This window comes from Rattus rattus, chromosome 1 (assembly GCF_011064425.1).
Source record: "Rattus rattus isolate New Zealand chromosome 1, Rrattus_CSIRO_v1, whole genome shotgun sequence".
Classification (NCBI taxonomy): Eukaryota; Metazoa; Chordata; class Mammalia; order Rodentia; family Muridae; genus Rattus; species Rattus rattus.
In genome coordinates, this window is record NC_046154.1 from 53,665,600 (window position 1) to 53,692,512 (window position 26,913).

At 44.0% G+C, this 26,913-nt stretch overlaps 1 protein-coding gene across 1 annotated transcript in view; it reads right to left on the minus strand.

Annotated features, from left to right (window-relative positions):
- The window catches only part of Cachd1 (cache domain containing 1), a 223,501-nt gene that overhangs the window by 135,839 nt on the left and 60,749 nt on the right, over positions 1–26,913 (minus strand). The window lies entirely within an intron of this gene.

Consider the following 26,913-nt stretch of genomic DNA (forward strand, 5'->3'; position numbering starts at 1 on the left):
TCAATCACGCTTATTTATTTAAGCATTAAGCAGGCACTATAGTGAAATAAACCAGATGTTACACTATATTTTTCATTTTCAAAAATACATTTAATTACAGACTTCCGGAGCCCATGCCATTTTATCTGGCTGCCACAGTCTGACGAAGTTGTGTTTCTCATTTAAATCCTGCACTCCCTGAATGCTGTAATTGTTTACAGACCTTAAAATCTAATGTAATAAAAGCTCTTTGAAAAGAATTCCTTCCATGTTCTCTCATGTCCCCATGCAGCCGGTACGTACTCCGGATTATCTATCACCTTCATTACTCAAACACTCCCTCGGGAGAGTATCAAAGATACTTGCCAAATACGTGTGGCCTCAAGAGAAGATGCCGATTTTACGCCAGGAAAAATACCAGGCCAGGCTGTGGCACATTGGTGGCACATCAGCACACAAATTCTTCTGCAGGTCCCTGCCTAGCTCAGCCCACATCTCCTCCTCCACACACCCTGAAGTTAAAATCTCTCTGTAGACTTGAGACTCGGCTAGAATATGTAACAATGTAGAACAGGAGAAACCAGGCTGTGCACTCCGTAAGGGTTGGGGGAGGGGCGCGGCGTGGGCAGCACCATCGTGGTTTGTCTTAAAGCTTTAAAGGTGCCGAGGAACTCTCTAGATGAATCAGGAGTGAGACCTGAAGATGTCAGCCAACTTTTTGTTTCTCCCTTCTCTATCCTGCTGCCAAGCATTTGTCAGCGTCTGGGAAAGGATCCCAGACAGCCCAGCACACCTGTGTGGCTGTGGCGAGAAGAAACGCCAAGTTCATCAAGCCGGGTGCACCCAGAGTGGAGATGAAGGGAGGACACACGGCAGGGGGTAGGCGGGGGGAGGGTAGGCGGGGGCAGAGGGTGGAGAAAGCAAACACACAGGAGGACCGCGATGGAATTACAGCTTTGAAAATTATAATTATGAATCATCATGGCACCACCCATCATTCCCCATGTGCCATGCTCATTCATTCAGAGGATCCTGCCTCTTCCCATTAAAAATAACCCTACAGGAGGAATGTTTTCCTTTATAACTTAATTATGTTAGTTTAGTTTATTTATTCCCTCTCATTTCCTTGTCTCTCTGTCTCTGTGTGTGTCTGTCTGTCTCTCTGTCTTTCAGGAGTTGGTTCTCTCCTTCTAGCACGTAGGTCCCAGTAATGGAGCTCCAGATTTGGCAGTTACACACAGAGCCATCTTGTCAGCCCAGGAATGTTTCCGTGACTGGCTTGCAGTAGTGCTCATGACAACAGCAACACTGGTTAAGCTCTGTGAGGTGCTTACTCCGAGATAATGATGCGAGCATGTTGTAGTTGCTCACACTTCTTCGTGTGTTTCTGTCTGGCAATCATTTGTTTCTTAAGATGGGGGTTTCACTGTATATTCCATAACTTACCACATAGACTAGGCTGGCCTTGACCTGTGCCATTGCTTCTCTTGCCTCAGCCTCTCTAGTACTCTTTTACGTCCAGCTTAAAAGGGTTTTATAAAGCACCTTTCTGAAACACCTTCCTGACAGACACTATTTTTTAAATATATATATATATATATATGTATATATATATATATATATGTATGCCTGTGTGACGGTATATAGATCTGAGTGCAAGGGTTCTTGGAGCTCAGGTGTTACTCACAAGCCCAGGTCTTGACTGACAAGCAGTTATAAGGCCCCTGGCATGAATTCTGGGAAACAAACCCAGGTCTTCTGCACAAATGGGTCCAGTACTCTTAAGGGCTGAGTCATCTCTCCAGCCCTGACAGACACTATTATTATACCAATAGATAGTCACAGAATCCTAGAGCAATGCACTCATAGAGTCTTCATGTGCCTATTTCTCAAATAACTAATAAAGACGAAAACCCAAGAGCTTTCGAAGCTTAGAGAGTTGACCAAAATCACTCAGGGCAAGGCTGGAATTTGAAGCCAAGCACTGGGGCTCCAGAGCTGATACTCCTGACACTGTGTCTTGTTCAGATGTGCTACCTGGTTACATTTCATAACAAATTTGTAACCATGATATATCATGTCTATGCCTTAACTGACAGCAAACCCTAAACTAGAACTAGTGCTTATTTACAGCACTCATTAATCCACTAATCAGTTGTGGTTTGCACATACCAATTCTGTTCCAGATCCCACGGGTGCCATTTTATAATCAAGGTGCTTAAGGATTCTGAACCCTAAAACACATCTCATCTGTGAAATGGAATTAAGGGGTTGTGGTGTAGCCTAGTAACAGAGTACCTGCCTAGCATGAGCCCTAGATTCCATCTACATGCCCTGGGAGAGAAAAATGGGACAATGGGACAGGGGGTGTGTGTGTGTGTGTGTGTGTGTGTGTGTGTGTGTGTGTGTGTGTGTGTGTGTGTGTTGGAGGGGGGGTAGGGGCCAGATGTAAGCCCATGAGGCTCATCCCTGCAGCTCTAAGTTCCCAGTTCTCTAGAGCCTAATCCAAACATCTTCATTCACTGTGAGCCCAGAATATATTCTAGACTTTTCTACAATTTCCTTTTCAAAAAGATGGTCAGTTAATTTTCATTAAAAACGAACCTAACAGAAGCAGTGGTTCCAGGTCTTGGTGATGTGCCCACTGTCTTCCTCTAGCATAGCAGGGATGCCGCAGTGGGAGGCTCCAAGGAGGTTGATCAGATTACTGTGCTCAAGGCAACACTTACAATGGCCAAGTGTGGTGTTCCTTCTTTCTTAAGAGGAAAGAGTATCGCTCAACAGTACTAAGGACTTCAGGGCTAGTCCACAAGGTTACTTCAATTTCTATCAAGCTTCGGATTTTAATAACAATGGGACTAGGTGGTATTTGTAGGAGCAGAATCAAGACAGGGTTTCTCTGAGTAGCCCTATTTGTCCTGGAACTTACTTTGTAGACCAGGCTGGCCTTGAAGATCTGAGGATCTGCCTGTCTCTGCCTTCCAAGTGCTGGGATTAAAGGAATGTGCCACCATTGCCTACAGGGCTAGTATTTTTATGTAGTTCATTCTTTGACTTGCAAAGATTTCTACATTGTCTGTACCTAACAAATTTAAGTTGATAAGAAAAAAAATGGGCTGGAGGAATGGTTAAGAGCACCGACTGCTCTTCCAGAGGTCCTGAGTTCAATTCCCAGCAACCACATGGTGGCTCACAACCATCTGTAATGGGATCCGATGCCCTCTTCTGGTGTGTCTGAAGACAGTGACAGTGTACTCACAAGGAAAAAAAAAAAAACAACTCACCAGACCTAGGTGTGTGCATAGTGATTCAGTGGACTCTGAATTGAGCACACTTCTCTAGCCACCACAGCATTGAATGACAGGCTTAGCATCCAAAGTCAGCAGTCTTCACATCTTTCCCCTGGTGCCAACATTGAGGGCATGGCTTAAAACATCAGTGAAAGGCCGGAGGAACATATACAAGTTACAACTGGTACAAAATTTAAAAGTGGTCTTACACGTGTGCATTTAAAAAAAAATCACATGATACAGAATAATTTTCATCAAATTCTAAAAGAGCTCATGCTGGGAGGAGGAGGAGCTATGCTGTCCTTGTGGGGGCGGAGCTATGCTGTCAGTGTGGGGGCGGAGCTATGTGCAGCTGTGGAGGGTGGGGCTATGCTGTAGGTGTGGGGGCGGAGCTATGCTGTAGGTGTGGGAGCAGAGAGATGCTGTAGCAGCAGTAGGGGAGAAGGTTGTGCTCTAGCTGGGCGGTGGGGGTAAAAAAAGAATGTGCTCAGCTCCCCAAAGCTTAGAATTTTTATGGTTTATATTTTCACATCAATTACTACACTTAGTCTTCATAATTGCTTGTGTAGGCAGGGCAGGTATTTTACAGATTTGAAAACTACAGCATGAAAGTTCGGAACTATGTCCCCGGTGAAAACTTGAGGTGCTGAAGCTGGAACCTAGGTCTTGAATTAAATTCAAGCTGTGCTGTTAGCTGAGCTATCAAACGAACTTTGTTCATAGCACTTCGATGTTTAGGATGGGCTAGGAACCCTCTATTGAACCTGGACCTGGGGCAAGGGTGGCGAAAATTTTATCTTTTCTTGCTTTATTTCAAGCAAGGTGTATAAATTTGAGAACAATCAGAGTCCCAGACAGTATCTTTTTCTTTCTTTATTTTTTTTTACACTTTGTACTGCTTATATGAAATTGCAGAAAAAAACAAAATATTACTTTGGTTTTGTGTGTGTGTGTGTGTGTGTGTGTGTGTGTGTGTGTGTGTGTGTGTGTGTGTGTGTTGTGGGGGTGTGTGTTGGGTGTGTGTGTGTGTGTGTGTGTGTGTATGTGGGATCACGTGAATTCAAAAGTATGGAACCTAGCTGACATTTTGATGATTTTGAGATGAATGTTTCTTGGCTATTAGAGGACCAGAAAGATTAGAGAACTAGAAAAAAACTACATTGTTTCTTGGCTATTAATGAATGTGGAAAGGAAGTGTCTCCCTAGAACATAAAACGGATGAACATTCTCGACAGGTCAGAACCTTCATTCTAGCCTTTGCCCAAGTCACTTAAGGTAACAAATTGGGCGGGGAAATTAGGAGGTAGAGCCACCGTTCTGTACTCCAAATCGTTACTTTCCCTAAACCTAGCTTCCTGGGGAACCAAAGGAATTCCAGAAATTTGCATTGGGTTTTGTTTTTGTTTGGCTTGGTTTGGTTTTTTGAGACAGGGTTTCTCTGTGTAGCCCTGACTGCCCTGGAACTCAACTCTCTACACCAGGCTGGCTCCAAACTCAGAGATCCGCCTGCCTCTGTCTCCCAAGTGCAGGGATAAAAGGCGTGCGACACCATGCCTGACTCATGAACTCTTAGTTTGACCACCATCCTAAGGAGCAAAAATCCTCCTCACTTCAGAAAGCCCTGGTAGTGAAGTTCAAAGACACTAACTTCCCGAACTCTCTCATTACTCATCCCTGTTATGGAGCATTCAACTACTAAAAGTGAAAATATCTTTTAGTAGGTATGGAGACTTAAAGTTATTTTTAAATAAAAACATTTCACTGAATCCCCATTACTAAATTTATTTCCATAACTAAAAGAGAACAATAAAAAGTCTTATTTTGCTCACAGGATCTGCATTGATGCACATGTTGGAAACCATGTCATCTAAAGCCAAGCACATATTTGTCTTATGACCCAACAACTCCCATCCTTGGCAGACACCTGACAGAAACCTGGCTATGTGCTCACTAAGGCAAGGACAGGGATGTGCAGAGGGGCAGCATTTCCGACAGCTCAAACCCAGAAGAAGCAACGCACATGCTGACCCACACAGGAACTGAGTTGATGTCTGCACCGGGTGAACTGTGAGAATGAGCACACTGCAGCAGCAAAGCTCACCACCACCACAGGATTCCTGCAAACACTGAGGGGAAGAAGCGTCAAAGCTTCATGCTGGCATATGTCAGAGTATAACTGCATTCGTGCCACGGCAAAAACAGGCCAAACCAGATCTGTCCTGTAACAGTCCGGATAGTGGATATCTTTCCTGGAGAACAGACAGAACAGGAAATTGCAGAAACTTCTGGGATGCCATAATGTTCTTTTTAATGTGCTGTCCTTTTTAAATGCATTTGTATGTGCACAAGTGCTTGTGTGTAGGTAAGGGTGCATATATACACACATGTGTGGAAGCCAGAGGACGATCAAAGGTGCCAGTCCCAGAAGCATCATCCGTCTCTTTTAAGGACAGGCTCTCCAGGGATTGGAGCTCATCAATTAGGCTAGGCTGGCAATCAAGTCCCAGGGATCTCCTGTCTTCACTGCTAGCACGCAAGTTACAAGCTAGGACCGGCATTCCTGTTTTTTTCACATGGGTGCTGCGGACATAGCTCAGGCTCTCCTGCTTGTGAATCAATCACTGAGCTGACTAGGGTAACAACTCAGCCCTTAAGCCGTGCTCTTCTTTCCAGTATGTACTTGAGCAAATTTATGCTTGGCATGCATTCTAGACTGTCTCTTTGAAATACACCCAGCCCAAATGTTCTCAGATGCATTCGGAACTGACTTAGAAAAGGAGGAGTGTTTATTGGACTGTAATAAATAGTTAACAAGAAAAACATAAATCCAATTCCTTATTTGGATGATCCTGGGCTGTCCCAATTAGAGGCACCTCACAATTCACAGACTAAGTCTCCCGAGCCTTCGTTGATGCTCTGTATAAATTATACCCACACATTTTAAGCATGTAATAATTCTCAATTCTGTTTTTAATGATTCTTCATTCTTCAGATTTTTCACCCAATGTACTGTATCAGACTGAATTTTCTGCACTGAAAAAAGGGTATCTTTACCTGAGTTTCATTGGGCTCAGATATTCTAAACATAACACAATTTAATATAATCTGCCATTCGTACATTCTGTTCTTCAGCGCTGCCTGACTCTTTCCTTCTCCCTTAAAAGATATTCCAGTCAAGATTAAAAAAAAAATTAGAGTGGTACAGTTGAATACAGTTCCTCCTACCACTTGTCAAAATTCACTCCCTTTTCCACAGCAAGCTGCAGTCTGGTCCTTCCCTGGTCAGCTCTGGAATCTACTGATGCCCACTTTTAACTCAGTCTCCCCCCCACCCCCCACACCACCAACCCCACCAACCCCACCAACCCCACCAACCCCACCAACCCTGCCAACCCTTCTATTGAACTAAGCTTAACAGATGGCAAGAGAACTTGTTTGGAACAGGAAGAATTACAAGTGTGTTCAATAAGACGGTCAGTCCAGACAGAAGGCCCCGCCTTTACTCCACTACCTGCCTTGCCAAATTTTAACAAGACGCCTAAATGAAAGCGACAGCACAATACCACAGTGAAGGAAGAAATACACCAACAAGCCTAACGGGATGCTGTGGGTCTCCTTCCCTGCTCTTGGCTAAGAAACTAAGGAGTGCGTTTCTACTGCAAAGCTGCTTCTCCTGCTGTTCCATGGGCCTCTGTGGCCAGTCCGTATGGCTGGCTGTTCCCTCACAGCCTCATCCAGCTCTGGCTCCGTTGCTGTGAGTCCAGGGATTGTGGACGAAGGCGGGGGAAATAAAGACGAACGTTGTTATCTCAGCAAGCTGACCACCGGGAACCACTCTGAAGCACCAGCACCACCATTTACAGGGATTCTAAAAGCTCGAGAGAATGAATCAGTGGTAACTCCACTGAAGTGTTTTGGGGGAAATGAAGCGTATGCCTATCCCGTGAATAATCCTTTACCCAATTTGGGTCCCTTCCACTCGGATTTTGGCCAGACTGCTTAAACTCACACTGTTACACACCTGGAAGGCTTAGGAAAAAGGCCTTTCTCAGAGGCGCCTGATCATTCTGAGCTCTGCCACAAAACAGCCTTTTTCATTAATCCCCGAACTTGCTCATTCTGGGCACGAGACTCAAAAGTTTTCTGAGGGTATTGGAAGGTTAGCCCCTAAAATACAACTTTTAAGTAAACAAAACATCCACCAAAGGACAAAGGCATGGAGCTGTCCAAAGCATGGTTTATAATAACTTGTTACTATTAGTATTTTTAGAACAGTGTTTAAATAAATAGTGGCGTTCTGTGTGTGTAGGTGTGCTACGGACAATGTTATGATCTATATGACAAGGGACCATAATGCATTCCGGTATCTCATAAAACATAATATCAAAATATTCACAACATTTACCACAGCCTTTCAAGGTGATGACAGCTGGAAAGAGAAACTGCTCATGGTCTCCAAGCTGCGACTCTTATCTTTTGCCAGAAGCCAAAAATTCCTTGGTTCTGTCCTGGCCAGAAGCCAGGAACGCCAGAAGGGGACTGTGGCTCGGCTCTGACTTCTTGTTACCGTTCTCCTAGATGAAAACCACCACCTGGGATGTGCAAGGACATGATCATGTCTGAGAGGTATGTGGACATCCTGGGGTGGGCCGATGAGACCAATAAGTTCACCTCTCTTTGTCTCACCCCACTTTCTGATATAAGTCTCAACAAAACCCCTTGACTAACAACTTGATGGAAGCCTGTCTCCTGGGATCCATTCTGTACAAAAATTCTACTGCTCCTTGTCTCTTAAATGCTCACCTATAATATCACAATGAAGCTCCATTCTAAGTGCACCTTCCTGTTGTCCGTGAATTTATTCTTGGAGTCCAGGAGACAAAGGGCTGGGAAGCCATTCGCTTTGGGGGGGCTCTGGTATCTGCTTTGTCCGGTACTCTAGCTCCCGAAATCACGCTGCTACCCTGCGTCGAGAGACAGTCTTTGCCATTCAAGGGCCCCAGCTTTCCCCCCATAGCATTACTGTTTCCTCGTTTTATAGACGAGGAAACTAAGGTTCAGAGGTTTAACTTGCCTCAAATCCGGCTTCGAAGCAAGACTTATTCCAAAGTGCGTGTGAAAGAGATGACTTGTGTCAAACAGGGACACTGAGCAAAAGAGAGCTGGGCTTGCCTGCAAGTAGTCAATTTAAATATATTTTCTTTTCTATCTCTCTCCCTCCCGGGTTGCCTTTGTAACCAAGAATCAATCTCTCTCTCTCTCTCTCTCTCTCTCTCTCTCTCTCTCTCTCTCTCTCTCACAAACACACACATGCACGCACACTGAGATTCAACCAGAACACACACTAGATAGATAGATAGATAGATAGATAGATAGATAGATAGATAGATAGAAAGATAGATAGACAGACAGACAGACAGACAGACAGATATCGTCTGCACATGGTAAGAGCTTGGGTGGGAGAAAATAAAATGTGGGAGTTCACACCTCACCCTTGCCATAAAAACTAGATACTAAACACCATAGAGGCTGGCAGCAGACAAGGCTGTCCTAGTTTCATAACAAAGAAGAAAGCTTAGTTACAGAAAGCTGTTGGAGGAAGAAGCTTGCACTGGAGAATTTAAAAGAAATGAATGACACAACAGAAGACCTTACACCAACCAATTACAGGCCGGGTCCAGCCTACACCAACCAATTACAGCCTAGGTCCAGCCTACACCAACCAATTACAGCCCAGGTCCAGCCCTACACCAATCAATTACAGCCCAGGTCCAGGTCCATCCCCACAGACTTCTTTGTTTTGTTTCAAAAGCTGCTGTGAACAAGGATAATGACTAACCCTTGAATGATGCTTACAGACTCTCAGGTGCTGGCACCTTACATAAATGAACTCTTCTAGCTCAAAATGAAAACGTCATAAGCACAAAGGAAGATATAGTTAATGCAACAAAAGTTATATTTTACTATGCTAAGGGTCCTCACACAATGTTCACACTCTAAATCCCTAACCATGATCCTTCAGTCTATATCCCTAAGACTGCTCGCCTGTCCAGTCTCTGACAGAGGTTTCTGAATTGAGGACCCTGGAGGAGGCTCTCCAGTCACAGGCCACATCAAGGTGGCCTCTCTCCAGAAATGCAGAGCAGAGCATTGCTCTTGGTCTCTGCTTATGTACTGCCCAGTGGGTGTCAGGGGGTTCTGGAACTGTGTCTGGTTATCTTGAGTGAGTGATGTCGATGGGTCCTAGTTATGAGGTGCAGCCTTGGGTGTGGCGGGGTTCCTGGTGAAGCTGTTTTTACCTGTCTAAAAGGCATGTTTCACTATGCTTGTCACATGGGACACTGAAGGCATTGCTAATGCGCTGTGCTCATCACCGTGTTAACACTTGTCATACTATCAATCCACCCTGTTGTATGTAACCTTTTGAAAGATTAGGGGTATTCTCTTACTGCCAGTTATTCTACCATAGCTGTAAAGCAATCTTAGTAGATATCTACCCACTGAAGCCCACAGACTCTCCGTGGAATGGGGAGGTAACAGTGAGTTCTCCCTTCCATACCAATTCTGTAGCAGAGCTACAATTAAAGTAACATGTTTCCTAGAGGAAACCTGAAAATACTTAAAGGAGAAAGAAAGAAATCTGTTTGACTGCCCAGGGGAAACCAGTGTTGTTTAAATTTTACTTCATTTCCTTCCAGACTTCTTGAGTGTCTAGCTCCAAGCCTTATTGTAATTCTCTAGAAATTAGTTTAGGCCCCAACTCCTGGCCATACTACATTACACATGGTAAGTATAAATGATTCGTGTCCCTGTTAAACTAGTGTATTAAGCCATACAGATGGCTATTGTATTTTAGTTGTTTGCTCAACCAGCTAGCAAAAAGGTATCTTTTTAATCCTTGAGATTAAAAACACAAAATACCAAACAAACAAACAAACAAAACCAAAACCAACCAAACAAAAAACCCCAAAATCTCCCATTCTCTCAAAAGTCTGTTAACTCTCTGGGCAGTCTCTCAACATAATACTTGAACCTCAATTTTCTCTCTTCCCAGTTCCTCAAGGCTCAGCTATATCACACACACACACACACACACACACACACACACACACACACACACACACACACACACATCACTACTACCACCACCACCACCACCATCACCAATGGTGAACCACACAAATTGTGAGTTCCTTGATCTGATGGCCTTTCACTTTCACACCCTTCAAACCAAACTCTTCTCTGAATAGTAAAGTACATGGGTGAGTCTCAAGTTGGTGACAAGTGTCACCTTCACAAAGGACTGCCTCTTTGGGGTTACTCTATCCCTCAAAAGGTATTACAGGGAGAAAGAAAACAGCAGACCCTCTTAGGGGTGAAACCATAAAGCCATCTCAGCCAGCAACATTTCTAGCTGTGATCCCTTGATTTCCTGTTGGAGCATTCAAAAGCAAGAGAGCTGCTGGGTAAACTGCCCAGAGAACAAAGGGAAAGAGAACAAGACGGAAACACTTGCTTAAGTGCAATAGAGGTTAGGAGGGGTTATTGGGTTTTTTTTGTTGTTGTTTTGGCTTTCAAAGGGAATAAAGCAGAGCAAATCGAGTCCGCATGTTGGAAAGAGTCAGCCTTTGGCCAGTGTAACTTGCTGTCAGTAATATCCATGACAACGTGCAAGGCAGCCGCTTGGAGATGGAAAGTGGAACTGCCCAAATGCTCTGCCAGTGGGGCCAAATTTCCACCCCTGCTTCCACCCTCCTCACCCACTGCCCCAGTCATATCCCCACAGCCTCCGTTTTGTTTCACCTCAAAAGGGTACTTAATGACTGCACGACTACTCTTGGGGGTGGCATTTCAATATTTCATAAGCCTTCCATACTCTGCATGTGAAAAAAGAAATGAAACCATAAGTGCATAGACTTCCACTAAGGAAAATGGGAATGGCCAGCTGACGTGCTTAACTCTCCAGACTTTACATGGTGTTTAACCAAGTTGCAGCCAATCAAGTCCTTGTTAAAGAGTCAGAAGCCATTCAAAATGAATGAATGAATGAATGAATGAATGAATGAATGAACAAATGAATGAGTGAAGGTGGTGCTCCAGTGCTGTCACGGATCTCATACACTCACTGTGAGGGGGAATTTAACTTAAAGGAGGGGAGGGGAAGAGGAGGCAAGGTGAGGAACACCATGCCGATTCTATCTAGGTCTGACTGCTTGGTACAACAGCATGCTGTCCAAGTTCACAGAAGGGAAGATGGCTGAAGGAAGCCACGGACTTGACTTTGGGGCAGGATTTAACTAGGAATAGGGAAAAGGGAGCTTGAGAAGAAAGCAACTCTGAGCATTTGCTGAGAAGGCCTGTCACATAGGAGGAATTACTAATGAAAATATTTACCAAGCCCCTCTTTTAGGTCAGGAGCAGTTCGTGACCCCAGGAATGCTAGAACATCCCTGTCTGTGTTCAGTCTACATCGAAGGGCCCTTCTAAAGGACTTGCTATATCAAAGGTCAGACAGGGCTTCGAGGCTCTAAAAAGTGGCCCCAGAGCCAGGCCAATGATTATGACTGAAGACATATGTGGTAACAAAGAGCCTGTTTTCACAGGGCAGACTGGCAAGGAAACCGAACTGAATAGAACAGAAAGACGGGGGTTAGCTGGAGGTGTGCAAGTCAGGAAGAAGAGCTGGAAATTATGCAAATGAATTGGCGCTTGGCGAGGTTTTCGAATGGGTAACTAAATAAGTGTGTGTGAAAAGGATTTAACTGGGGAGGGAATGGGTGAAATGGGTGTCTTTAAAATCTTTACAGTCAGTCCTCATGCTTACAGCCAGAGACACACTTCCCGGAGCGGATCATGCATCTTCTCATAAAAGCAAAATACATATGGTCCTTTTAGACACCCAAGGGTTAGCCTCCCCAGGGTCGGTGACAAATCCAGGAACCGATGGATCCAAATCATCTTCAAGTGAGCTTTGCGGACCTGGATTTGTAGCTTCCCAAGGTTCTCATCTCTGGAGATTAATTATACCACCCTCTAAGGGACCTGGCTGATTCAGTTTGCTGTCCCTACAGTGTGCTTGCGTGAGGGTGCATTCTGGAAAGAGACTGAGAAACAGTTGTCTAAAAAAAAGTTTCAAATAGCTTAATACAAAACAACTGTTGGAATTTAAACTAAGCTGCAATCTTGCATTCTGGCATGAATGAGATTTCTGCTAATTAAAAAAAGACATTTATTTATTTATTTGTGTGCGTGCACATATGTGGATGTTGGACAACTCCCAGGGGTTGGTTCTCTCCTTCTATCACGCGGGTCCTGGAAATTGAACTCAGGTCCTTAGACAGGGTAACAAGTACCATCCTGACAAGAGCCCTGAATACTGTGTCCTTTGTGTATTTTTCAAAAACTCATTGATATAGTATCCAGGAAGAGAATCCTTATGTGTGTGATTCTGGTATGTATTTTATGTAACACGTGCTTTGGGCTGGCCATGGTGGCATGGGAAGTAATCACAACACTCAGGAGAAGGAGGCATGAGCTTGAGGAAACACACAGGTGATACCCTGTCTCAGAAGGTTAAATAGATGCTCTTCCAATACGGCCATCATGCAAAACTTCGAGAACAGTGACACAGCGACAAAATGCAGCTCTGTTCACACTAGCTCAGTGGTCAGGATGATCACTCGGCCTACCTTGGCTGAGTTTCTCTTCATTTACAAAATGAGAAACCTAAGCAAAAAATGACGGTGCGTATCTGCAATCCTAACACCTGGATGGCTGACGCAGGAAGAGAAGAGTTCAAGGCCACCTGGACTACACAGTGAGACCAGCTCAAGAAATCAGTTATAAGGAGAAGTTAGAGTCTACAAAATACTAGGTGTAGTGGTTTGAATAGGTTTGGCCCCCATAGACTTGTGTGTTTGAATGCTTGGGCCACAGGGGTGACACTACTAGGAGGTGTGTCCTTGTTGAAATAGGTCCGTCCTTGTTAAAGGAAATGTGTTACTGTGGGGGTGGGCTTTGAGGCTACTATATTTAAACTCCATCCAGTGTGTAAGAGTTTCTCTCCTGCTTGCCTTCAGGTCATGATATAGACCTCTCAGTTCATTCTCCAACACAGTGTCTGCTTGCACACTGCCATGCTTCCTGCCATGATCACAAGGGACTAAACCTCTGAAACTGTAAGCCAGCCCCAGTTAACTGTTGTCCTTTATAAGAGTTGCCTTGGTCATGGTGTCTGTTCATGGCAGTAAAACCCTAACTAAGACAGAAATTGATAGGAGGAGTGAATTTTATGGAGAGTCCAACTAAGACTTGTGAACACAATCCTCCTATCATGCAAGCTTTTTCAGGAAATGCCCTTTGCTTATGAATTCTGCACCACTACCACCCCACTCCCTGAACTGGAGATTAAACCCAGGAACATGAGCGTGCTAGACAGGTGCTCTAACCACTAAACCTCCTCTCCCACCCTTCAATTTTAAAAAAGATTAGTTAAAAAGAAGTTTTCCATGTCTGTGTGTTTTGCCTTCATATAAGTATGTACATCCCATATGAGTCTGGTAACCAAGGAGGCTAGAAGAGGGGGGAGATTCCCTGGGACTGGAGTTACAGACATCAGAGTGCTAGGAATCAAAGCTAGGTCCTCCGAAAGAGCAGCCAGTGCTTAACCACTGAGACATCTCTCCAGCCTACACCATGTTTTTGAGACTTGATCTCACCGTGGAACTCAGACTAGCCATGAACTCCAAATTCTTCTGACCTCTGCCTCCCAAGTGTTGGACATAAAGGTATGGCCCAACACACTTGGCTTTAATTGATTTAAAAAAATTATAAACACATTTCTGCACTTCACTGTAAGGAGGAATGGCCAATATGAATGAAATAAATTTTTTAGGATAAAGATTTGAATGGAGAATAATTCTCACAAATGCTGAGTTTAAATGTGAAATTTTAAGACATGATTCAGGTCTGTTAACTATTATAGAATTAATGTGGTGCCAATATGATTACATACCTGCCTCCTATGCCTCCCCCAGACGTCTTGTTCTCCAGGTTCCCACAGAGCCAGGGTATGTATAACAACTGCTGTAGTAACTGCTCTTGTCTGTTCAAGCTCTGTGCCACGACTGATTGTCAACCATAATTATTAAGTAATATTCTGGGTGAATGATGGCTCTCTGGGCTCAAGTTTACAATATAATTTTAATGAATAAATTATGGAAGAACATTTCTTCCAGATTGTAGGGTTCAATCTGGTAGGACGGTGGAAAGGGCGTTGTGGTAGGATTCTGTGGTGATCCCTACAAGCCAGTGGCATGGACCACTGAGATCTGCTTGGTTCCTTGTTCATAAAGTAGAGGCAAAGGTCACTCTCGCCTATAGTGACTGATGGGACTTATCTTTTGCATACACTAAGAGTTCAATAAATAGTAACTTGTAAAAATCCTTTCAGAGAGAGATTCCCAGAAATAAGATCACTTGAGATTGTTTAGGCTCCAATCCCAACATTGGGAACTTTCCCAAACTAGCACGGCTGAAGCCTTCCAAAGAGACGAGGAATTTAATGAGAAAACACACTTTCAGTAACTGGCTTCGACACTAACCATGTCACTTTTGACACCAGAAGTTCCAAAGATCTTTAGAAGGTTGGCTTCCAGTCTCAGCAAACTGCCTTCTTTCCTTCATTCAGAAAGTTGCTTGTAATCAGAACCCACTCCAATACAGTGACTTCTCCCTTGTTAGCTACTTGAAGGAGAGTAGCTGGCCAGACACAACCCAACAACTGATTGAACCTAACCCCAAGCTTTGAACACTTACACTAAGAGGTCATGGAGAAAAACTGCCTTTGGGTCATATGCTCCAGAGGTACTGGTCCCTCCCAAACTAGCATTCTCAGTAGACAAAGTTCCTGCCCCAGTATTGGGAAAAGTACCAGGAGAAGTGAGTGGTCCTTTCACAGCCCACATGCATATGCCAAGCAAAGCTGGAATGGTGAGAAAAGAGACTCTTCCACATCTACGTCCTTTCTCCCACCCCTAACCTCCACCAGCTACTCCATACACCGGTCCTTGGCAGGGAGTATCTGCGACACCTGATACTTCCCAGGTCCACCTGAGTGGAGTGAACTCTTAACTCCACCTGTTGCTTCTGCCATTGGATCTTGACTTTCACATTTTACTGCAAATGTTTCTAGATGAGCATTAGCAGGGATCCTCATCCAGGGCAAAACCAACTGCTGCTCGCCCATACAGGCGGTCTAATATGGGAACGAGGTCTGGGCTTTGGAATAATCCACACTGCAACTACTTCAGAGGAAATTATTTAAATCTCATGCAGATTTAAGCAGCAGACCTCCAAACCCACAGAAACAAGGCAAGAGAGTCAAAGTAACCTTCTAGGTGTCTACAGGCATCCAGGAATCCGTTGCCTTGATCAAAGAGAGTCCAGCAAACCATGGCAATATTAACATTGGTGTTGACTTCTCTGAATAGCCAGCATCTGGCGTAATAACTGATATATACTGAATAAATGTGTAATGGGTAAATAAAGGGTATTGTCTGACTGACTCCTTTGACACAGAAGGAAGGTGTGTGAAAGTATGTGAAGGTATGCTTAGTCACCAACAAGACAGAACCCAATATTTCCCCTAGCTCTCAGTCTGGCACTACTCAATTTTATACCATGCTAATTTCTCATGTAATTTAAAAAACCTGGCTGTAGTGCGTACCAAATTCAAAGTGAAACCATATTTATTTACCCCACAATGCCAGTTGGAACAGGAAGGGAAATTATCTAAAACTCCTGAACAAGGAGAAACCAGAACATCAAATTATTCTCCCCACCAAGTAAATATTGAATTTGGCATGGGTTCTTGGAAAGGAGGATGGTATGGTAGAACGAGGCTGGCTTCTGGAAGCAAGGACGCCAGGCTCTGGCTCCCGGTGTGCACTTACGGTGGAGCCGTAGACACACGCTTAAATGCCCAGTGCCTCTGCTTTCCTTCTTACTGGAAGAGCTTCCTCATACAGGACTCTGTGGTGTCTAGCAGACCCCATCCTTTAGGAGTACCTAGAAGCTTCTTGCACAATTAGCTCTTCTCTCGATCTGACGTATGTGGAGATGGGAGCCATAGATCAGCGTTTTATACAACCAAACCCAAGATTGCTTTGTACCTAAGTCTGATAACCACCTAGTGAAAAGAAAACAATCCTCGCAGCTGTTATGACTGTCAAGGGGACCAGCATTTCTGTACTGTAAGACTAGATCATTTGCACAAAAGCCAGAAATCTACTAAAACCTTTAAACCCGCTGTAAGTGGGTGACTTTATGGAATAAACTATGTCAATATCTACCTTTTGTTGCTGCAAAGGCTAAGCGTTCGGTGGAGAATGTGGCGGGGAGTGTGAAGTGCTCACCGTGCACTGCTGTCTGTGTTGGTTTTCTGTCACCAACTGCCTCTCACACTCTAACGTGCACCATAGCTTGGGTTTGCTTGCTCTATAAAAATGCTGGCCCTTCCACAATTAGTTCAAATTGGACCACAGGCCCAGGGGAGGACAACTATGCAAGAGCCATCAAGGTACTCTGGCGGTCTACTAACCAGCTTGGGAAGTCCTGTACCGGGGAATGCTCAAGTCAGTGTGTGTATTGTGAATCTCCTGCCGCGTCTGTCATGATGGCCTCGTATTGAATTTCTATCTAAATCCAAATTTCCAAAGTACACTTTCAGTTCTCTGCGAAACACTGTTTGAGACAGAGAGAAGGGACAAGAGGGCAGCGGGAGGAGGAAATGGCGGAGATAGATCAACTAGTCTACTTGAGGAGGGCAATTGTCTAAACCTTCAGTCATCTCAGGATCCGCTCACCTCTTGCATCTTCAAGTTCAAGTTTAAAGACGAATGGGGAAGGAGAAAAGGTACGGGCACTCGGATTTGTAACGTCACTGGCAGAAGTTTGGGTTCCTACCCGACTCACAAACTGGGAGACTAAGAGCGGGCCTGTGCTTGACAGGCGTCCATTGTCTCATGTCCAGTGCTGGCAGCGAGACTTGTTCCTTACACAACACTAGGCTTCCCACAGTCCAGGCCATAGAGTCTGGGATCAAGTTCCTGGGTCATTCAAGCAACTGGAGAAGGCCTTGAGAACCTGCCTTTGTCCCAGTGTTAGCTTCTCTCTCTCAAAGTTCTGGAAATGTTTGCCCGACAGTTCCAACGTGGCTCTGCTTTCTATTACTGACCATAGATTCTAAGCCAGCTCCAAGGAGACTGTGAAGAACTGCCACCAAGACCACAAAGAAGACAGAGAAGTGGGATGGAAAGCAAACGTCACAGCAGATGTTCTACAGGTCACAGCAAGCCTAAGGAAGGGACATGCCACCCAAACAACACAAAATAACCAGGAGTCACAGTCGCAGCCTCAGCATTCAACAGGGCCTGTGAGGGTGAGGAGAGAGCTGGCAGGCCGCCTGTCCATTCGCCTGGGTCACAATGGTTCTCAAGAACCCCAAATCTATACTTCTTTCTCTCCGGATGAGATTTTATGTAGACATAGTGGTCAAGTAACACAAAGGGCGGGGCGGGGGGGAAGATATCTGTCGTAAAACCTTCAACTTAGAGTCCATTGAAAAAACACACTGGAGCTAGCAAGGTGGCTCAACGCGTAAAGGCACTTCCTGTGCGATGATTCAAGTCTGACGACCCACATTTCATCCCTGGAACCAAAGGGGAAAGAACCGATCCTGTAAAGTTGTCCTCTAAGCTGTACACACATACATCTCTCCCACACACAATAAGAAATGTAAAAGCAAATACAAATAAAGGAAAGGACACAACATTGGCGTTCTTGGAATGGGCACTCTTAAAACGTACACTGGGAGGAGCTGTGACTACATGGCGTGGCTATATTAGGCTCTCGTTGACAAACAGAACCATTTGAAATATAACAGTGGTGGCAGCCCCCGCCTAACATCTCTTCAGTTCTTAATATCCCAGAAGCTCAAGGCCGTATCTCCCAGCCTCTAAAAAGTCCAGGTGCTCTTAGGTGGCTTCTGGAAAGGTCCACAGTAAAACAACAACACAGAAAACATACCATCTCCTTATCCAGCCTACCTGTGTGGTACCAGCCCCCTGAGCTTCTCCTCTCTCTCTTTCCTACCTTAAACTGCTCCAGCCCCATTGCTCTCCAGCATTCTTCAGCTCCAGAACCCTGGCACTCCCTGTTCCGCCTTTGAACCCATCACCTTTGGGGGGGGTTGTTGTCGGAATATAGCCATTTTATATGAAAGGCCAGTTCATACAAAATAGCAATTCCAGTAGTTACTGGCATGTCCACCACGCCCCGTTTTCCACTCTCTGGGATTAGCCTCTTTATAATTGCATCTATGTACATGAATATAAAAGAATCAAGGCAAAAAACGAAATTGAGTGAAATCTCTAAATTCTTGACATATATATATATATATATATATATATATATATATATATATATAAAACTTTGTTGCCCTTAGTGACTTAGGATGAATATGTCAAGGTGGGTGGTTGTGGTGGTGAGTGTATGATGTATGAACTCAAATAATTATAAAAGGATAGCACTTTGAAGGACTTACTGGGAGAAGGTCAACAAGGAATTAAACTCTGGCAAAATTGTGTCTACGGAGATGTGTGTTGAGTATCCTCAGCTCATTAACTTGCTCCTTATTCCCTCCCTCTTGTCTCTTTGTGGTCCAAACCCAGACAGGTGCTTACTCTACCTGCCCAGACTGGGGAGTCTACACCACTGGGTCTACAGGGGCTGGTTGGTTGCACGTCACTGGCTACATTCTCTGTCCAAAATACCTCCCATTGGGAATTTATTGTCAGGTAAATGCCACCCCAGTGTAGGGGACTTCTATATCTTCTAGAAGCTCTGAGATTGCAGAGGAGGGAGGGAGATTAGATTGTAAACAGATAACCGTAGCTTGTTTTAAGTGTTAGAGCAAAGGTTCAGGAGAGATTTTACAAAAATAAAATAATCGGCGAAAATAATCAGACCTCTACCTCCCTTCCTCTCCCTCCTCCCCCCAACCTTTTTCTCTTCCTCCCCTTCATTTTTTTCTTTCTCTTCTTTTCCTTTTTCTGTGAGATAGAATCTTGTAATCCAGGCTAGCCCTAACTTCATTGTATGGCTGATGGTGACTTTGAGCCCAAGTACTGGTATTACAGATATGTGCTACCACAAACTCAGCAAGCAGCCTCAAGGATGATCTTATGGGAAAATTGGAGGCAAGATGCTTTCTAAGCAAGAAGCTACTCCCGAAAGGGTTCTCTTGGTTACTCCTAGTTGGTATGGTTCTCTTGTGGATACTGCTATTACCTTTGTGCCCTTTCTATGAATTGATTAGTTGAGTGCCTACTATAGGATGGCCCCAAGTAATGCTAAATTGCCGCAGCCCAGGGGACCAGCAGGTATGCAAGTATCTGGTGTTCTGAACATTTAATCCAAGCAGTCAGAAGGCAGAGGCAGGTGGATTTCTGTGAGTTCGAGACCAGCCTGGTCTACAAAGTCAGTCCAGGACAGCCAGGGCTATTACACAGAGAAACCCTCAAAAATAAAGCAAAAAGAAGAAAAAAAAGAAAAAGAAAAAGAAAAACAGAAAACAATCCTGGCTACAGAGGACACCTGACTTTTGCTGCCTTCCGGGCACTGTGTAGATCCAGAGACGCCCAGTGATCCCAGCAGAAGAATCAGGCCTGTCCAACTTGAAAGCATATTGTAGCTAGCTTTTACCACTTATAAACAATGGGAAGGATAAGAATGTGGATTTGGACACAGTCGTGGACTGTCTAGAATCAAAATTTGGGAGGCTTGAAAGCAATGTCACAGAGAAGGTGAATGAATCGATCAGACCTCGGCTGCAGCTGAGTAACTTGCCAAGAGCACACCCAAGGAAGACCAACTTGCAATAACTGAGTTGTCACCATGGATACTAGGGCCAAAGGCTATTTACTCTGGGCTCAAATCCTAGCTCCCTGAATTATTAGTCCAGTGGCCCAGGGCACATAAGATAACCTCCTTCTCCCTGCCGCCAATTTCCTGTGAGGCTCATTGTCATCGATGAGATAAATTATGTATCTCAGTAACGAGCATATATGATACCTTTACTGTTTCTATGGTAATATTGTGTGTGAGTGAGGGTGCATATTGACAGCCTAGAGCCAGGTGATGGGTCCAGAACTAGAAAAAAAGCTATAAGGAAAGTTGTAGAACCTTGCAGAGCACTCCCCATGTATTGAGAAATGCATGGAAAATGCCAGAATCCTCTCAAAGCTGGATAATAACCGGACCAACAATGGTTAGTTCTATTTGGAGCATGTTAGCTTTACCTAGTCAAAATGGAAGAAATGAGAGAGAAGCAATGCTTTTGTCTATATACAAAGGCAGAAAACAATTTTAAGTGCTTCCTGAAAGTTACATGATACTTTCCTAACAAAGAAAAAGGCTCCAAGCCATCCTTTCAGAAAGGAAGTTTCTTAAGAAAAAAAATTCACTTTTTTATAAATGCTCATTTCAGACCAGGGTCTCAGGAATTCAAATCCCATTTTCCCAACTCATAAAACATATTTAAGACGTTATGCAACATCAGTGGACTATAAACCCAACAAAAAAGGTAGGAACATGATAAGAAAATATAGATATGATGTTTTTTCAGATGTCAACCTTGTAATACAAGTTCCAGAATTTCCCGTGTAACTCCAATGCCACTAGAGGAGTGTCACCAATTATTAGAATATCTTTAGAAGGAAAAAGTGTTAGCACAACTCAAGGTCAGCAGGGCTACTCTTGAATAATACTAATGCTTTTTTCAGAGCCCACAGAAAAATAGTTGACTGGACTAAATCTTATGAGCCTGTAAACAGAAGCCAACACTTTTTTTAGCAAAGCCATAGACAACTGTCATCCCCACAGAGGGGCTTGCTCAGGCTGACCACTTCAGTCACTCGCAACTTTAAATATAAAAGGGAGGAGCGACTAACCTCCACACAGGAAACTAATCATCTAGGCCAAGTAAATTTCCACTCCCATAGTGTTCGGAAGGATGCTCTCTGCACAGTATCAACTTTGTGTTTTTAAGGATGTCCCCCTGTTGATCAAATACGAGTCATCCTTATTAAAAATAATTAAGACTCCCTAGGGACGTGCTTGAAATGGGGAACAGGGAAAAAGACTCTCAATTTTTACATCACTGCAAGGTTTTTTTTCCCTAAAACTCATTCATATTTAATTTTTAAGAATGCTTTGCAGCACATTAAATATTTAATAGTCAGAGGGTTTTCAAACCAGAATGCTAAATGTCAACCTAGTCTTCCAAAAATACTTCTTCATTTGCAGTAAATTAACTGGACCTCCCTTCAGTAACAGGGGATGGGAGGGTGGGAGTGTTTAAACTGAACTCACATTAGGACACTGAGATAATATCGATCTACATAATTAGACCATGTAAGAGATTTAATTTTAAATACCAGGCTTATTAAGTATTGCAGAATTCTAATGTAGTGCTGCTCGCATTATAAATGGAGATAAAGCCTTCAAAAACACATCCCCTTCCTCTTTCCAGAACTCATCCTGCACTGTGTGGCATACATTAGCATACAGGATGAGTGTGGTGAGGTGGTGAGGGGCCTTGAGCAATTGCCTGGCAAATTGGCAATACAAAATGACAAGTAGAAACACAGCTCCTGTTAGACCCCAATTAAGAAGGGGCCTTAGAAAGCCCTCTTTTGATTTTTGCATGCAACTGTTTTACTCTCACAGTATCCACAAAGGGTAACAAGTATTCATGCACCAATCAGGGACTGCTGAGCACTGCTATTCAAAGTGAAGCATAGCATAAGGTTGGACAGTCATTTTAACACTGTAAATGGAAAAAAAAATCTACTTGACTTTTAGAGGGGAAGGAAACCTGATGATAAGAGAATCAGGAGAGAGAGAGAGAGAGAGAGAGAGAGAGAGAGAGAGAGAGAGAGAGAGAGAGAGAAGAAAACCTCCAAGATCCGGGAGGTCATCAAGACTGACCCATTGAGGGCGAGGTTCAATTCGCATAGACCTTAAAGCCTCAGAAAATGGTTAGCAGACAGAATGACTTCCCAGCTGGACTACTGGTACAGAAAGATGAAGGCAAGGGATGTGTGCTCATCACAAGGTCTCCACTAGGATCAAAGGCCTCTCACCTCACCTCAAGCCAGGGCATGAAGTGCAGTTTGGTGGTGATTATTTAAATCAGAAACAATGTCGTGGCTTCATGTGTTTTCATAACAAATCATAAGTAATGCTTTTGAAAAGGACAAAAAGAGGCAGCTGTCACCTGGTTGAGACTTAGAGATCTATGAGTGTGTCTTCAGGGGCAGAAGAGTTGTGCAGGGAAGCAGCCTGCATCCCCTACAAGCGATGTAGTCTGCCCCTGCCCTGTCACTTGCCAGTTTCAGCAATCACTTGTTTTTAACATTTGGTAAGAATCCAGCTATTTTTCCTGCTAGTTTTACCAACAATGTTCTCATAACACAAAGCTGTCTCTGACTCTTCCAGGTCCCCCCACCCCACCCTACCATCACCACCACCACCACCACCACCATCACACACACACACACACACACACACACACACACACACACACACACACACACACAGAGTGCATAAAACTCAGGCAGGTTTGGGACAGTGTGCTACAAGCCAAAGGCTTATAAGATACCTGGAAAGGGTCCATTGGTTAATGCACTCATGCCCCTCTGGCTAAATGGAAGAGGCCAAGAGGGACCAGAAGACGGAAGACACGTGGGAGAAACGTTCTTAGTAGGAGCCAAGGCACCCCCACATAGCGGGCTTCAGACACTTGTAAGGAAAAGAAAGTCTCTTGACTTGCATGGAAAAAAATAAATACACGTGGAGAGCTTTCTGTACATTAGCAGGCCCCGGCCAGTGCTTTACTACATCAATTACAAAACTTTAACTTAAGTGCTCCTATCCCCAGCACCCCTCACCCACAGCCTCTTTAAACTTGAACCTAAAAGAGGCCCTAGTACAGGAAAGCCAGCCTTCTCAGGACTTCACAGAGATTCCAAAGCAAGTCATGGTAGACTAGAACTTTCTTCTCTTCTGGAAATAATGCGAGGTGTTTGTTTTCTTTTCTTTCTTTTTTTTTTTTGTTTTTTTGTTTTTTTTTTTTCCAACTTTTTTTTTGAGTCTCTTGCAGTCTTCTTGGCCGGATAGGTTTGTGTAGACATGAGTCACTGATTAAACAGCTTTTTATTAGTGAAGAGTAAACAAAAGAGAAAAGAAAGCAGAGAGAACAGACAGATGCCTGCCTGAAGTAGGACAAACAGACACCTGCCTGAAGTAGGACACCCCACAGAAAGTCTTAAAACAAAACGAGGTCACTCATGGGTGGCTCTTAACACCTACACGGCCAGTCCACGGACACCCACCAGCTCTCACACTTGGAGCTTAGTGGCTTCAAAGTGAGTTGAGTTGAAGCTCAAGTTCCCATCTTCAGCACTTAGACATCAGGGTGTCAACACACAGCACATACATCTAACCAAGCAAGGCTGAGACACATTTAATTTGGCCCTCGCAGCACGTAAGGCAGAGATACAAACTCAGTGCTTTCTGGCCCTTGGATCATGTGCCCATTTAAAAACAAAAACAATTTTAAGAATAAACTCATTCCCAAAACAACAACAACAACAACAAAAGCAAACACTGTTGCATACATCCCTCAGACTCCTCATTCTCACCTACCATTTTTGGGGTGGTATAAAATCAGCAGTGGTCACTGTTCTGCCTTGCTAGGGTCCCATCTCTGGTAGGTCAGCCTCACCCGTGGCCTCACATGCAGTCACATGATTTTAATGGGTGTACACTGCATACTGGGATCGGTGGGCTAGAGATGACCTCACTATTTCATTGGGGGGCTACTGAACTACTAGACAGCACCTGCTTATGCCTGACCTGCACCGGAAACTGAAAACCAGCAGTAAATCTAAAGGTTTAAACACTTCAAGCTACTTATAGTATCTGATCTGTGATACAGTGTGGCAGGAGAGACCTCTGGATAAAGAGTTAAAGGAGCAGCACAAGTGAGTCAAAACAGGCAAGATCCAGTTATAACCCAGCTGTCCGAGGGGGAATGAGAATGTCTCAGGGGTCTGCTTAAATGGTGAGTAATTTCAAGTTGACTTTCTGGGACTATATGTTAATTGCAGGGAAATACTTCACCATTGCTGTAATTTTAAAGCCTGAGGGAAAATCATTCCTCTGTGTGTGTGTGTGTGTGTGTGTGTGTGTGTGTGTGTGTGTGTGTATGTGTGTGTGTTTATATATATATATATACACATATATATATATATACATATATATATATATATATATATATATATGGAGAGAGAAAGTGTGTTACTTTTTCTGTTTCTGATGTTGAAACTAAATTTTTCAATGTCATTCTTGGCAGGATTAATGCCAAATATTTTCTGGTCTGGGATACAGGAACTTCAGTAGAAACTTGAACACATTGTGTGTGTGTGTGTGTGTGTGTGTGTGTGTGTGTGTGTGTGTGTGTGTATTGTACATCTGTCACATGTATTAGGGTCTTCAGAGGTAAAAAGAATGGATCATATTTCTTCCAACTGGAGTTACAGCCACCCCTGGTGTGTGTGCTAGATACTAAACTATGGTCCTATGCAAGAGCAGCAAGTGCTCTTAACTACTGAACCCCCTCTGCCCCCTCTCATTTAATTAATTAATTAGTTTTTACTTATCCATTTTACATCCTGCTCACTCAGCTTCCCACAATCCTTCCCCCATCCCCCTATCACTTTCTCCTCTCAGAGGGTGGGACCCCCTGGGTATCCCCTTACCTCCCACCCCCACATTTCAGGTCTCTGTGAGGCTAGCACTTCCCCTTCTATTGAGGCCAGACAAGGGAGCCCAGCTAAAAGAACATATCCCACATACAGGCAACCACATACAAGCAACCACATACACACAGGCAACAGCTTTTAGGATAGCTCCCATTCCAGTGGTTTGGGTCCCATATGAAGACCAAGCTGCACATCTGCTACATATTTGTGGGGTGGCCTAGATCCAGCCTGTATATGTTCTTTGGTTGGTAGCTCATCTCTGAGAGCCCCAAGTGTCCAGGTTAGTTGACTCTGTTGATCTTCTTGTGGAGTTCCTATCTTCCTCCTATTCTTCATAAGAGACCCGAAGCTCTATCAACTCTTTGGCTATGAGTGTCTGTATATGTCTGAGTCAGCTGCTGGGTGAAGAAGCCAAATGGCTAAGATCAAACACTCAAGAGATAGCACATGCTGGAGAAGATGTGGAACAAGGGGCACACTTCTTCACTGCTGGTGGGAATGTAAACTTGTACAAGCACTTTGGAAAATAATCTGGTGGTTTCTCAGATAACTGGGAACAGTTCTACCTTAAAACTTAGCTATAGCATTCCTGGGCATATACCCAAAAGATGATCCAACATCCCACAAAGACACTTGTTCAATTATGTTCATAGCAGCTTTATTTCATAATAGCCAAAAACTGGAAACAACCTAGATGTTCCTCAACTGAAGAATGGATAAAGAATATGTGGTACATCTACACAATGGAATACTATTCAGCTATGAAAAACAAAAAGAGCATGAATTTTGCAGGTAAATGGATGGAACTTAGGAATATCATTCTGAGGTAACCCAGCCCCAAAAAGGCATGCATGGCATGTATTCACTTATAAGTGGATATTAGCCATAAAATACAGTTACCAATTTACACTCCACAGACCCAAGGAAGCTAAACAAGAAGAAAGGCCCAAGAGAGGATGCTTGAATCTCACTTAGAAGGGAGAATAAAATAGTCATAGGAGGCAGATGAAGGGAGGAGACTGAGAGGGAGGGGTTTTGGGGAGAGGAATGGGGGATTCAGGATCAGGTGTGAGGGGGGACAGGGGGCATGGGGTTGGCCATGAGAATGCATGGGAATCTGCAGCTGGCAGGGCCAGGGAGGTAGGGGGCATCTCCAGGACAAGGCAGAGACCTGGGATGGGATGATGCCCAAGAATCAATGGGGGTGACCTTAACTGAAACTTATAGCAGTGGAAATATAAAACCTGAAGAGGCTACCTCCTGTAGCCCGGCAATAGGAACCCCAGTGGAGCAATAGAGACACCAACCCACCCACACAACTTTCAACCCAAAACTTAACCTGTCAAGCAGAGACTGAGGGAATGGCTAACTAGTACCTGAGACCCATCTGATGCTCAAGCACCGATCCCTGACACTATTGATGATGCTCTACTATGCTTGCAGACAGGAGCATGTCTTCCTCTGAACCATCCCTTTAGCCCTGTCAAGTCTATCTGTTTTCTTTCACTTTCTGGCAGTGTCAACCCAGAATGGATACTTGGTGACCTGAGTTTTTTTTTTCCTATAAGAAAAAGGACTAGTTGTCTGCCGCCTAGGGGATAACAATGTTAAGAAAATGCACAAAGCAAAGCCGGGAACATGGAAGGCACAAGAAACAGGGCTGGCATCCCCTGGTCATCACCAGCTCCATCTCTATGTCCAGAGTCACATTGGAATTTACAGAGATTATCGGAACTATTTCAAGGAGATACACATGT